The following is a 16,564-nucleotide window of genomic DNA, read 5'->3' on the forward strand; positions in this document are numbered from 1 at the left end:
TGTTCACTACCAAAGGCATCAGACCAAACGATCACAAGAAAATGATCAATGTATAGTTCCCTCTAGTGAAATGCTTACATCTTGTCGAGCTACATATTGATGGTAACAGCTTCGTGTTGATTTATTGATGTGATATCTCTTCACCATTAACAATGTGATATCTCTTCACCATTAACAATGTGATATCTCTTCACCATTAACAATGTGATATCTCTTCACCATTAACAATGTGATATCTCTTCACCATTAACAATGTGATATCTCTTCGCCATTAACAATGTGATATATCTTCATCATTAACAATGTGATATCTCTTCACCATTAACAATGTGATATCTCTTCGCCATTAACAATGTGATATATCTTCGCCATTAACAATGTGATATCTCTTCGCCATTAACAATGTGATATCTCTTCGCCATTAACAATGTGATATCTCTTCGCCATTAACAATGTGATATCTCTTCGCCATTAACAATGTGATATCTCTTCGCCATTAACAATGTGATATCTTTTCGCCATTAACAATGTGATATCTCTTCACCATTAACAATGTGATATCTCTTCACCATTAACAATGTGATATCTCTTCACCATTAACAATGTGATATCTCTTCACCATTAACAATGTGGTATCTCTTCACCATTAACAATGTGATATCTCTTCACCATTAACAATGTGATATCTCTTCACCATTAACAATGTGATATCTCTTCACCATTAACAATGTGGTATCTCTTCACCATTAACAATGTGATATCTCTTCACCATTAACAATGTGATATATCTTCACCATTAACAATGTGATATCTCTTCACCATTAACAATGTGATATCTCTTTACCATTAACGATGTGGTATCTCTTCACCATTAACAATGTGATATATCTTCACTATTAACAATGTGATATCTCTTCACCATTAACAATGTGATATCTCTTCACCATTAACAATGTGGTATCTCTTCACCATTAACAATGTGATATCTCTTCACCATTAACAATGTGATATCTCTTCGCCATTAACAATGTGATATCTCTTCACCATTAACAATGTGATATCTCTTCACCATTAACGATGTGGTATCTCTTCACCATTAACAAAATGTGATATCTCTTCACCATTAACAATGTGATATCTCTTCACCATTAACAACTGTCTGTCTCACAAGTCGTCTGGAGTTTATATTTAGAGGATACGACAATAAATGCCAAGAGACAATTTGACGAGCTGAATCAAAATATGACACTGGATTGTCGGGGTCATATAACCGTTTCACAAATAAAGTCTTTGCAACATTTCTGAGATATTTTCTTGCATCATTCTCATTTATTTTGATGTAAGGGAAAATAATTTGAAATCGTTTAGCAACATCACGTGATACGAGATAAACTTAAGATTATCTGTATGTTGATTCGTTTGAATATGACCACGAAACAAACCTGCCGGTGAATCGGATATTAGTCTCTGATGTATCCGATTTCACGCGCAAAGTCTCTTCAAGGCTGAGGATGACGTCAGCTGAATGACAACAATTAATTCCCTAATTATCTTAAAAGTTTTATTCCGATGTGAATCTTTAAAATCCTCTTGAAGAACATCTCCATATTGATAACTTTCGTCTTCAACGACAAACTGGACGTCCTCCAAAAGTCCTAGCAAGAAAACAAGTTGTACATTTTGATCTCTCAACTCTCTCCTCGTTTGTCTTATGATTATCCTGTTTTTCCAGGACGAGAATACATCATCATAAATATCTTGGAACTGTCTCCGTGGAAATTGTAGGTAAATACGATTACATGGATGTGGGTTCGTCCGGGGTGCACTAGCCAACAACGTATCTACAAGAAGATTATCTATGGTCAAATTAACAAAAGAATTGTTTAGTTCCTTGTTTGTAATAATATCTATCATAGATTGGTTGAGATTTAAACTTTTCGTCGTAGTCTCCGACTTTCTAGTTGAACCAGTTATATCAAGCTGACTATCGTTAACAGAACATATTTCAGGTTGCGACGATTTTCCTAGAAAATAACAATCCACGCCAGGGTTTCTCATTTTACTTTGCGCATGCTCAAACATTCGAGGACAAGCACAAGCAGGAACCCGAATACTTCCATAGTTAAACATGTCCTGATAAACAGGACTATCACCGGAAACTGTCTATTCCAGGTCTATTGAAACTTCGATGGAACAGACACTATACTCGAACGTGTCCTTCTGGATTCAAACAAAAATGAAAATCCATCAAATAAATGCTTTTCATTCCTGCTACAAAGTCCTAATTTTTTTTTCTTTTCGGACGAAAATCTTAAAAATACGCTTCTTAACTAAACATTATTTTAAAACAAAATACAAAAACATAAAATGCTTGTCCGTTTACATATCTGAAAATGGACTTGTATATAATTCAGCTACAGAGCACGCGCAGCCATCATATGGATTCAACTTGCGCTGTTAATTTGTTTAACGTTTTATTTTTACTCCTTAGTTATTCATTTACTTATTTCTACCAGCTGAACACGACCTAAGATGTAAAATATGCCTTCGGCGAATTAATTATCGACAAAGAGAATCCTTAACACCAACATAACGATATTGTTCATTGTTTTCTACTAAAACTTGTGTAACTGTTCCATGTTCTATATCTATATGTGATTGTTTGTAATTTACTTGTCTGTACTGTCGTTATTACTACATGTCCAATTATATATTTCCAGTAATACGCAACAAGTGGACCAAACTGTCCATATTACTTACTAGACCCTATATATACATATATGTATCATAAATAGTAAATCTAAGTATGGTAAGATGTGTTAGCATATTCGATCAATTAGTAGGGAACTTATACGTTTGATAGCATTAAATATAGACTATGTATTCAACACTGTAATAATGTTATAACGCAATTGATCAACCAAAACTATCTCGAGTTCTTTGTGTATGGTTTAAATCTTTATTAATTTGATATCAAACCGAGATATAGATATGTCAATGCTTGTCTTAATACTATCAATGCTAATTAAACTATCATAAATATACCACTTACCTTTCTCACTTGTAATGGCGAGAGAAAATTTCTTAAAGACGGTAAAATATGTCATCAATATTTTAGAAAGAAAAAAAAAAATCACCGTGAAAAATACAATTTTTTTTTCGCAAAATCACTCAGTGTATATTGATTTACAATTATTGTATTTCTATATATATATATATATACCCTAAACGTAAGCTATATACACACAAGACTATCAAAAGATTCTTGTGGAGTTATCAAATATTCAATCATACTTAAGTATTCAATGAACTCGGTGAGTCCAAAATTTATCACCACCATCTGGGTATTTGTCAATATTACTGTATTGTCCCCCGATGTCTTGAATCAGTGCACATTGTAACGCAGTGAGGAGTAAGAATCATGTGTTATGTTAAAACAATTTGATTCTGAGTGCCGTTCCGCCTGGGTTCTACGTAGTTATTCGATTGGAGGATAAACAATAGCTTAATACCACATCAAATATATTAACCCCTACACCTAAGTACACGTTATGTCAGATAAATATATTCAGAACGATTATGTTTTTATGTTAACCTCTACACCTAAGTACACATCAGGTCAGATAAATATATTCAGAACGGATAGGTTTTCATGTTAACCTCTACACCTAAGTACACATTAGGCCAGATAAATATATTCAGAACGGATAGGTTTTCATGTTAACCTCTACAACTAGTACACATCAGGTCAGATAAATATATTCAGAACGGATAGGTTTTCATGTTAACCCCTACACCTAAGTACACATTAGGTCAGATAAATATATTCAGAACGGATAGGTTTGCATACATGTCATCAGACATCGTTATAGACTTTCCTTTCCCTCTCTTACTGTAAACCTTCAAATTTTAGTGCCTATCTTATTTTAAACTTTATTCTCGCTAAAATAATTCCACTAATTAATGATAACGCTAATTACACTTTATTAATATTGTTACTGTTAATACGTATTTTGGTTGTATTGATTCACCATTGTCTTGATCTGCTAAAGTTCAATTATGTTTCGGAAAAAGATACTGCATTTGACTATTTGGGAAGTATCACAAATCAATCGTTCCACCTAAAATTAGTTTTAGACATGTTCCCTTGGACGTCAAGGTTACGTGTTAAATGAGAGGACTGTAACTAAACTAAAAGTTTACAGTTTTTTCCTGTCAGGCAACCAAATAGATGTACCATAAATGATCGGCCATGAAATAAGAAATAGAGGATATCTAACAGTGTCTTCAGTAATACCAAATATATTTCACGAGTGGGGCTAATATTTTGATATTTTTCACGAGTGCGCAGCACGAGTGAAAAATATCAAAATATTAGCCGCACGAGTGAAATATATTTGGTATTACTGAAGACACTGTTAGATATTCTGTTTGTTACATTTTTTTACCAACGAAAAACCTACCCCGTATGCTAACTAGGCCTAATGTAAACAAAAAAAGTAGTTTCCCCTGTCCAGGTGCTGACATATATGTCGGGTTTTCTGATTGGTCAATTATTTTGGTATTTTCTAATCATTAATTTGATTGGTCAAATCAGCAAAAGTGATATTTTTCACTAGATAGTGAAAAATATCACTTTTATAGAATGAATAATTTTTTATATTTCACTGGTAAAAAGGTAATAAAATTATATCTTCATATCAACGAAATATAACACTAACTCTTTAACAGAATATAGATTTGGAGGTCCTCGAAAGCAAAAGAATAATGAGAAGAAGTGTTCATATTTATGTATATTTATGTCAAAACTTGCCAGTTTTACGTTCTCGTGATTTGAGAATGGGTAACTAGATTAAGCATGTGACTAAATTAATTAGCAAATGATGTATTTTTCATATCAAGGTAACTACATCATAGAAGCCATGCAGATGAACCATTTCTGTGAAAAAAAAATAAAACAAAATACTAACCATTATTCTATTATTCTATTTATTCATTTATTTGACGTAAAAATGTGATTTATACGCAAATTAATCCAACTTCTATCATTCAAACCTGCATATGTAGTATCCGAGTCACTATAGAACATGTTCGTACCCTCTAGTTGTCCATAGTATCATCATGATGTCCCCACAGTATGGGATGATTGTATTTTAGCTTTTCTTATTACTTTTATTCTTTCTTTGGTAATATTACTTTTAAGTAGTTCCTTAGAGGATATGCAGTATTTTGTGATAATCTTCGCAAATGATTTATCCGGGCATTCTGTCACAACATCAAGTTGTGGAGGATCAACAAATATCTGGTCTTCCTTTGGCTTTATTTGTAACTTCCGCGCTACAAACCCTAAATACACATCACTTCGTCCAAAATACTGAACGAATGGAAAGGCAGCTTGGAACTTCCACGCTACGTCCGCGGATACTACGAAAACCCTTTCATTGAGAAATGATGGGAAACTTTCCATGGGGTAAATTTTACGTGACATGAATAATCTGGAGTCCGAATCACGTGTTGGATAGGCATTTTTAACCAACTTCCCGCGAAATATATCTGATGATTGCTTGCTTGGCAAAATTGTCCGTAAATATGTTAATGTCTTGTTAATGTCTACATTATATCCGTCTTTCACTACGACTAGAAAGTCTGCTCCACTACAGAACTTGGCTGCCCAATTAAAACCCATTATAGTTTTCACTGTGTCGTTCATGTAATCGTCCCGAAAGTCCTCCTGAATAATGTCCCGATACTTCCGGCTTTCTTCGTCGACCAAAGACTGTTTGGAGCTCCCCATCCCCAAGAGAAACACTTTCCTAAAGTTAAAATCTCGATGAATGCCCCATAGTTTTCTTAGGTACAATCGTTCTTTAACGTTGATCGCGTGTGACTTAAACAACATCAGTACATTTTTAATGATCTTATCAGAGTGACGAAAGGAACATTTGTTCGGACGGTGGATGTAATTGTAGCGATGAAAATTGATCGGAAGAATGGTGGGATCTTTATGACGAAGAAGTACATCATTGACCAGTTTTGTCATGTTCACCATCAAAGGATAGGTGAAAGTTACGTTGTCAACTAGGAATTTTCCATTGGACAAAGCTGGTTTCAGAAGAAGTAACCTACGTTTCCTGTCGGCGATTTGACAATTCCGGACACAAGTTCCGCCGGGTCGTGTGAACATTCCTTTGCTAATGATATGTTCGAGGTGCTTGAAAAATGGGGATCGTATTTCGGATGAATAGACAGTTTTTTAGCCACTATACCTAAATACACATCGTCAATTCCCAAATACTTTACATATGGAAAAGCTACTTTAAACTTCCTTGACACATCTTTGGAAAGTAAATATGCCCCGCCTCCAATATATGTCGGGAAATAATCGTATGGATATTCATGAAAGCTCGTTCTCCATTTAGACTTTATATTCCGCTCCGGCTGGGCCGCTACAGCTGTTGTCCCAAGGTAAACGCCAGTTTTATTTGTCTTAGAAATGTCCCTTATGTACTTAATCAGTGCGTGCGGCTGCACGTGATAGTCGTCATCCAGGAAGAACAACATGTCTGCTTCCCAACAATACTTCGTTGCCCAGTTATATGACATGACGGTTTTTAAAGTGTTGTTCATGTAAGCGTCCAGAAAATTCTCTTGGACAATGTCATTGTATTGTCGTACCTCCTCGTCCACCAGAGCCTGGTATGACCCGTTATAACCTAGCATGAACACGCGCCACACGAACGGGTCATGTAAATCTCTCCACATTGCCCTTGCGGCAGCCCTCAGCTCCATATTGGACACGGCCGATTTTATGAGCACTAATACTGTCCTTGTGCTTTTGTTATGTGGCGGAAAATGACATTTTGGAGGAGGATTGATGAAAGTGTATGGGTGAGGATTAATCTGCCTGTACGGTATTCGCTGTTTGAACAAAATGAGATTATGTACTAGGCGTTCCAAATCTATATCCATAGGATAGGAAAAACTGTCGTTGTACGGTAAATATTGACGATATGTTTCGTTAAATACTTCATCGTCATCTGACTTTTCAAACATCGTTGGCAGCGGCAGAGTCATGTCATCAAACCTTTCATCATAAAAACTTTCATCCAGATAGTCGCCTGTCTCTTTCTCTAATACAATATCTGTATCGTTATTTTCTTTTTCACTTGTTTCTAATGTTTTTCTAAATTCTTTTTTGATAGTTGTTTTTCCGGTTACTATTATGATATCGGTTTTTTGAATCATATAAGAAAAATTAAGTAGTAATCCGAGAAATCCAAATAATAAAACGGCAAAGAATACACCAAAGAGGTTTCGAATGTTGAACTGTTGTACTAGCAACACTGAACGTTTTAGCTTGTTGCTGACCGCCTTGATCATGTTTGTCCTCTTCGGTATTTCTTACTTTGAACACTTATTTCAGCAAGTGTTTAAATATCTGAAATCAGCATATCCCTCTTACCAATAATATAACCTTGGCCATTCGACTGCATCTGTAAAAACAATATCATAAAAGTCTTGTTATTGTTGATGATTTTAGATTTAATGTTGACTAACGTCTGTAAAGTCGATTTTGTGAAAAGCATATGGAAACAACATTTTTACCAGAACTCAAGTAGATGAAGCTACGGCAAAATTTGAACAATGTATATGTACACAGATACCACTGAGCGCTAAAAGGATAAGATATAAGTACAGATCTGGAAGAGTAAGTGTCTTCTGTTTTCATGACAAAACCTGGCGGATAAATCTTGGGTTAAGGAAAAGTAACTTGTCATACTAACGAAAATGTCGGTATACATTATATACTGAAAACCTAAAATAACTGAATAAGAAATGATACTATAATTCAATGATGAAAACAATTTAATGGTTTAATGAATGAATAAATCCACACATTTTAAACACTACTATTCAGTGTAACACGACCAGTAGAGTGATAATGGAGTTATGTTTACAAGCCAATATTTAATGGACAAGCCGGTATGTCGTGGTAATTACCTATACACCAGGCCAACAATGAGTTTATGTGCTATACTTTAAGGCGAGATAAGCAGTCGCTTAACTATTACAAACACATTGCCTTAAAATCACATTCAAGTAATAACCAAGATTTGTAAACAAATCCCTTCAATTTTTATTATAACGAGACATGAAACTGGTACATGCTTTTAATATACTGTGATAATTTTACACATGGTGAAATGAGTTATATTCCTTTAACACTTCAGAACATAGAATATATTAATTATATATTACTAGTAGTAACTGTTTCCTTTATTCAATATTTCAAAACATCAGAAACACATAAGTCATGTAATTACACTTAAAGATATATGACTCTGCCCCCCCCCCCCCCCCAACGACAAATATTACCCTGTCAAAAACTAAATAGAAAATATATATACTAATTAAACTCATGTCAACACTAACACTTGTCTTTTACGTTTATAACGAAGTATTTCTTACCGTTTTTTGTACTTGTTGTCGTTGTTCCCATTAGGTAGTAAACAGTTGTCAGCACTGGACTACCTATTTACGTACATAGGTTGTATGTGAGTCGTGACATGGGTATTGTTATTAGAACGGTATCTGTTGAATATCTTTGCTTCCATACAAAAACAGATCCTTGCTTAATCACTCGAAAGATTATAGAACACAAAGTTATACCTGATTGTAGCCCGAGTGTCCTTTGGCCCTGACACCAGATATGGTGTCAGAGCCACAGGAAACTCGAGATAACCTTAATGTAGTTTCCGAAGACAAAAGCACATGTGATACATTAAAACATCCTTAATCAAATTTCGTTTTCTCAGTCTCTGATTAATGAAGACCCTGACTAACTCGAAGTGAAAAAATCATTGCGGACCAAATTTAGTATCTTGTAACATCCATTGTAGTTTTAGGAAGGTACTCCAACATGACAAAAACTAACTCTCCTCTCTACCCACAGTTGTCGTCCCTTGTACTCTCTACCCACAGTTGTCGTCCCTTGTACTCTCTACCCACAGTTGTCGTCCCTTATACTCCCTACCCACATTTGTCGTCCCTTGTACTCCCTACCCACAGTTGTCGTCTCTTGTACTCTCAACCAACAGTTGTCGTCCCTTGTACTCTCTACCCACAGTCGTCGTCCCTTTTACTCCCTACCCACAGTTGTCGTCCCTTGTACTCTCAACCAACAGTTGTCGTCCCTTGTACTCTCTACCCACAGTTGTCGTCCATTGTACTCCCTACCCACAGTTGTCGTCCCTTGTACTCTCTACCCACAGTCGTCGTCCCTTGTACTCTCTACCCACAGTTGTGGTCCCTTGTACTCTCTACCCACAGTGGTCATCTCTTGTACTCTCTACCCACAGTTGTCGTCCCTTTTACTCCCTACCCACAGTTGTCGTCTCTTGTACTCTCAACCAACAGTTGTCGTCCCTTTTAAACCCTACCCACAGTCGTCGTCCCTTTTACTCCCTACCCACAGTCGTCGTCCCTTTTACTCTCTACCCACAGTTGTGGTCCCTTGTACTCCCTACCCACAGTTGTCGTCTCTTGTACTCTCAACCAACAGTTATCGTCCCTTTTACTCCCTACCCACAGTTGTCGTCCCTTTTACTCCCTACCCACAGTTGTCGTCCCTTGCACTCTCTCACATCAGGACACAATCGGAGAAAACCCCTCGAACGTTTTCGTCATTCTTAGGAATAGCAAAGATGGCAATTTCCTGAAGAATGACATAAAGCCCTTAATATTGATACACTGGCTAAGACAGGCGTACACATGAACACACTGTCCTATTTTCTCAATATATTATACTGGATTTATTTTCCAGCCTTGCGATTCACTTATGTATGCTATATTTAGACGAATTCTCTGGAATGCAATGAAAGATGTCACACTGCCGATAACGTGTACACATTTTGTCACAGGAATTCAGAAAATGACACCCACGGAACGAAATAATAATAAACACCAACAAACGAAAAGATTACTAGCGTCCTAAAATGATCGCTTATCAGACAGAATATAGAAGTAGAAAACGGTAGAAAAATTTCGGGTGCAATTAATTATTGATTCACTTTGAATTTAAAAGACTAGCACTTTACAACCCTCCGTAAGTTTGAGTTTCTCCTTTAGTAAGGTGTGATAGGTAAGGTATACAAATATTTTATAGTTAAGGATTGAATAATGTTATGTTGAAGTGTATGGGGGTATAAACCTCAATAGGTCTTGAGACAAATTTTATGAACTGTTTCGCAGTTCATAAATTTGTCTCAAGACCTATTGAGGTTTATACCCCCATACACCTCAACATAACTTTATTCAATCCTTATATTTATATATTTTTGATATTTTGTACAATATTTTGTCTTTGAAAAATAGGCACTTGTGCAAGTTTACCCACAGAACTTACCGAAATGTACGTCATCACTCTTCGTCTACATATGGTTAATACTTTCAGGATTTCTTTCGTGAACAAACTTAATAGCGAATTAAAACAAATATTAGTTTTAAAGGAATTTATTTCATATAAATATGATCACTTTTGAAAAGGAATTAAAAAAATATAGTCCAAGCTTGACAAATGTATTCCTACGCCGGACTTGATATAGTTCATTGAAAAATGACTCGAGTTAACTGTGGTAGGTTCATTGAGTCTGAATTGAGTGGAAATATAAATATATAACAATGAACAATGTATATAGATCCTATTCTTGTAATGATCATAATCACTCCTTTGTCGGAGACGTGACACTTTTAAAATTTATTCACTCGGCATTTTCTAGGTAGTATCTGTATGTGTGTTTTAATCCAGAAAATCTTATCATTAATGCTCGGAATGGAGGATATTTTCATAAAGGATTTAAATAAAGGAACCTATGATCAAGGTCGAATGTGAAATCGGAGGTGTGCAATAGAAAAAAAATAGCAAAGTTGGACGAAATACTTACATGCAGCTTTCGTCCTTTTTCGGGTGCTTCAGTTAAGGTTATTTTTCCAAGGATGTCATAAATGCACAGTATCTGGTGACTGTGTAATTAATATATGGGTAAAAAACATTAAACTGATCACAAGCACAATCATGAGTATGCTTATCCTCATAGAAATTTCGTAAGGAATCAGCTTTAGTTTGTTGTCTATGTAAAGTTCATTTATAGATTGACCAATATGTCAATTAAAAAAACTAATTATAGCATACATCACACACTTTGACTTAAAAATCATATTTGCTTTTACTGCGAAATCTAAACCATTTTAAAGAAATACCTACTACATACAATAATCATTGGACATGTACCACACCTATAGGTGGCTTACATTTGGACACTCTGGGTTTACACCAGAATTCAATCAGCGCAGCTACAACCTACACAGTTTTACTGAGCTACAACCTACACAGTTTTACTGAGCTACAAACTACACAGACAAAACTATTAGCGAACTGATCACTTGAATTAAACTTGTTAATATATTCACATCCGTTAAGGGAAATAAATATTTACTGTTCAGTTTCCGCCTGATAATGCATAACTAATTAAAATAAACATTTTTCCACTCTGTGAATTATGGGGCGCCGTTTTACTATTTATTCCCATTTGGTGATATCACCTATTCAATCAGTGATATCACCTATTCGAATAGGTGATATCACTTAATGAAACGAATAGGTGATATCACTTATTCGAATAGGTGATATCACTTAATGAAACGAATAGGTGATATCACTTATTCGAATAGGTGATATCACTGATTGAATATTCTTAAGTGATATCACCTATTCGAATAGGTGATATCACCAATTCGAATAGGTGATATCACTTATAAAGTTCTTAAGTGATATCACCTATTCGAATAGGTAATATCACCTATACGAAAAGGTGATATCACTTATGAAATTTTATAAGTGATATCACCTATTCCAATTGGTGATATCACCTATTCGAATGAGTGATATCACTATGGGGCGCCGTTTTACTATTTATTCCCATTTGGTGATATCACCTATTCGAATAGGTGATATCACCTATTCAATCAGTGATATCACCTATTCGAATAGGTGATATCATCAATTCATTTTTCAAATAAGTGATATCACTTATTCGAAATGGTGATATCACCTATTCGAATTGGTGATATCACCTATTCGTTTCATTAAGTGATATCACCTATTCGAATGAGTGATATCACCTATTCGAATGGGTGATATCACTTAATGAAACGAATAGGTGATATCACTTATTCGAATAGGTGATATCACCTATTCGAATAGGTGATATCACTTAAAAAAGTTCTTAAGTGATATCACTCATTTGAATAGGTGATATCACCAAATGGGAATAAATAGTAAAACGGCGCCCCATAGTGAATTGGTCATTTCATGATTAATAAATCAAAATTTGAAATTAATAAATGGAAACCGTACCACTGTCCAACTTAGCAGACTTTAAATACGCTAAAGTAACGTTGCTGTTACACCACAAGCTAGTTACCTCGCTGTTGGTCACGCTATCTGGTTTACAATGGAGGTCGATCTATATCACCACGGGTCGCTGGACAGGTCAGGATAAGGTGATGATATAGCAGTCGAATACATGTCCAATAGAATATACTGGCTTAGTGTCCTAGCTAAAAGCCCAGAGCACTAAGGAAACTGGCACTACTTACGTAGAGATATACTGGCTCCGTTAAAAACAGAGGACGTCTAACACACGTGTGGTCCCGCGGCCGACCAGGTGTGAAGAGACGCTTACACGGTTCACGGGGTTGATCTTTACCTGACACGGGCCAGTTGACCGTCACGCACTTCCGGCGGCGTAAACAATGTGGTCAACTCGGCCCGAGACACTACATTCCTCCCAACTTTATAATGAAAGTCCTTGATGGTCGGAGGCTTCGTAATGGTAATATAAAGATCTTCCGAGTCCTGATCAAATTCCTATATAAATTGACTCTGCACACTAAAAGCGTTGCCATGAAGTCACTCGGGGTACTACTGTTGTTTGGTTCCTCCAAAATGGAGGAATAAGTAGGGATAAAATCCCTTTTGACAGTAAAATCCTAGGTTAAGGTTTGGATTGTCTCGAAAAAGACACACCACCCTGTAAAATACATGGGTGTAATCCTGACCTTGATGGCAATGATATGATAAAACACCATCTGAGTTTACCAACTTTTCTATTCCACCAGTAGTACTTAGCTTCTCCTTGTCCAGGTTCTGATCCATCCAGTAGATATTTCCGGATAAACTGGAGGTCTGCATCTTTTCCTAATCTGGAGCTGGTTGTCTAGAAGCGCTATATCGAAACTTGATCCATCCGTGTGATCTGTCATCTTTAAGTCCACTGTCATGTCTACCACAATCAGGATGTGGATAGTCAAGGAAAACCGAGGAAGCCGTATTTACCTGATGACTCCCCGGAGTTTGACTCGCAGAAGGTGTTTGGCCAATACAAATGGCCCTGTCATCTTTAAGCCGACTGTCATGGCTACCACAATCAGGGTGTGGATAACCAAGGAAAACCGGAGTAGCCCTATTTACCTGATGACTACCCGGAGTTGACTTGCAGAAGGGGGTTGGGTCGAACTGGCATCTTTAAGTCCACTGTCATGGCTACCACAATCAGGGTGAGGATAGCCAAGGAAAACCGGAGTAGCCCTATTTACCTGATGACTACCCGGAGTTTGACTCTCAGAAGATATACTGGCATGCATGTTCAGGGGACACTCAAGGAAACTGGTAGGCTTATTTTCTTTACCGGCAGAGTTACACACGGAACCAGCCGTGGCACTTTCGTACGGGCGTTGATCGCTAGCAGGAAAACTGTCATGAGTGCCTTGACATGCAAGATAACTGTCATGTTCACCTGGAGGGTGAGCAAGGTAACTCGAACAACTCAAGAATGAATTGACCCCTGGCATGAGTGTCGAGTTGATTGTCCATTTAGGAGGCTCTATAGGGCTAGAGTCCCCTAACCGGTCTTGCGGATCTAATGTGGCCACATTGTTGGTACCTACAAGGTACCCCTTATCACCGCAAGTCTTACTTCCCGTCAGGGCGGTTACGTCGTCTACTTCCAGTGAGAATTCGCCCCACTGTCTGTCAGCACGCTTACAATAATTGCAGCCTTCACAGGGCAAGTTTTCAGGCTTGATTCCAGCTATGTACGATGGGCATGGAGTCAGTTCATCCGGGATTCTGGAAAGCGCGTCCGCATTTCCATGTTTGGTTCCGGGTCTGTGTTTCACAATCATATGGTATTGAGAAAGTTCTTCCATACATCGTGCGAGCTGTCCCTGCGGCTCCTTAAATCGTAACAGCCATGTTAGACTTGTATGGTCCGTCCCGACGGTAAACTGTCTACCTAAAAGGTAGTATTTAAACTGTCATGTAAATCTCACAATACTAAGCAGTTCCTTCCGAGTGGTGTAGTATCCTTTGTTCGGTTGTAAGAGGGAAACTGCTAAAAGCAATGACTCTCTCAACCCTGTCTTGTACTTGATTAAACACCCCTCCAATTGCTACATCCGAGGCATCTCTATCTAAGATGAATGGATCCTTACTTAGTATCGGGCAACAATAAGATGGGAGGTTCTGTCAGCGCCGCCTTCTGTCTCTTGAAGGCCTGTTGCTGTTCCAAGTCCCAATGAAATTTGTTCTTTCCTGTGAGATTATACAAGGGTTGAGCTAACTCGGCGAAATCCTTGAGTAAGGTACAGTGATAATTCACCTATCCGAGAATCCGCTCCATATCTTTAGAGGACGCTGGTAAAGGGCAATTAGCTACCGTATTGGTGTCTGTGTCAGACATCGCTATCTGGTCCTTTCCGGCTATTCGACCTTAAAACTTGACTTCCGGTTGGAAAAGTAGACACTTTTTTGGTAATGTCTGAATCTTTCCAACGTTTCTCTCAAATTATCGAGGTGTTCCCTGAAGGTGTGTCCTAATGCTAGGATGTCGTCCAAAAAGACTGTTTTCCAGGGGAGACCCCATAATGCGAGATTCATTGCACGAGAAAATGTGGCGGGAGCGTTAGTCAGACCAAAACCTATACGAACATGTTCAAATAATCCGTATTTTGTAAGAAACGCTGTTTTCTTTCGGTCCGTGTCCTTAACCTTGATCTGCCAATACGCGTTTTTGGCGTCCAGTTTTGAGAACCACGAACTTCCAGCTAGAGTGTCCAAACAATCCTCTACTAGTGGTAATGGAAAGGTGTCCTTAACAGTGACATCATTGAGCAACGCATGGAGCTGTCCTTTTATCTAACGAATACAGGTGCCGACGCCCACTCCTCCTCCCCAGCGAATGATGCTGGCGTACGCCGCATTCGCTGCTTTACAGGCTTGGCGTCGCTGGTGTCTACTGCATGCTCAATTTTGTCCAAAAAAAACTCCCAGATCAAATTCATTCTTAGCGAAAACGTCCGAATAATGACGGAGAAGTTCAACTAAGTCCTTATACTGTGGAGATGCTCGGGTACCTTCCCAGTATCAGTTGAGGTTTTGGTTTAGTCTGACTCGCCAACATCACGATGTTATTATATCATTTGCATGCCTCTGAATATGTCTGGCGCTTATATCGGAGCGAATAAAATCCGCTGTTTCGGGTTAAAATAACCCCGAACCTCAAAAGCGTTAGCTAGTATTTCCCCTTTATTATAATGATCCTAAAACTGTCGCCTAAATTTACCAAACAAACGACGGCTTAGTATTGGCATTACGAACTGTACGGGGTACTAGAAGATCCAAGTTCCCATTAGACTTATTAGAAAACAATTGGGTTGGATTTGTTTTTATTCAAAAAATAGGCATACAATAATCACAAAATTCCACCGTAAAAAATACTCCGTATTATAAAATAACACTGGAATATGTGGTTAAGAATAATGTTGTGCAATAAAAATGATACAAATTTAATCCTCGTATTATAAAATAACACACAGGAACGGTATCATGAATTTGTGAAACCACGTGACTGCTGGCTGAGGAACAATTCGATAAAATCGTAATTGAAACCACAGAAAAATCAGGAAAACTGCGCAAAAATTGATAAACACATGATTAAAAGAATATAATGCATTAATTTATCAATTGCTAGCCAATACTTCTGACACCATTAAAGTAACGTTGCTGTTACACCACAAGCTAGTTACCTCGCTGTTGGTCACGCTATCTGGTTTACAATGGAGGTCGATCTATATCACCACGGGTCGCTGGACAGGTCAGGATAAGGTGATGATATAGCAGTCGAATACATGTCCAATAGAATATACTGGCTTAGTGTCCTAGCTAAAAGCCCAGAGCACTAAGGAAACTGGCACTACTTACGTAGAGATATACTGGCTCCGTTAAAAACAGAGGACGTCTAACACACGTGTGGTCCCGCGGCCGACCAGGTGTGAAGAGACGCTTACACGGTTCACGGGGTTGATCTTTACCTGACACGGGCCAGTTGACCGTCACGCACTTCCGGCGGCGTAAACAATGTGGTCAACTCGGCCCGAGACACTACAACGCTATAGGCCCTATAAAGTATGTTACCGAAACAACATGGTTACCAGGGAAACACAA

Source organism: Pecten maximus, chromosome 14 (assembly GCF_902652985.1).
Source record: "Pecten maximus chromosome 14, xPecMax1.1, whole genome shotgun sequence".
Taxonomy (NCBI): Eukaryota; Metazoa; Mollusca; class Bivalvia; order Pectinida; family Pectinidae; genus Pecten; species Pecten maximus.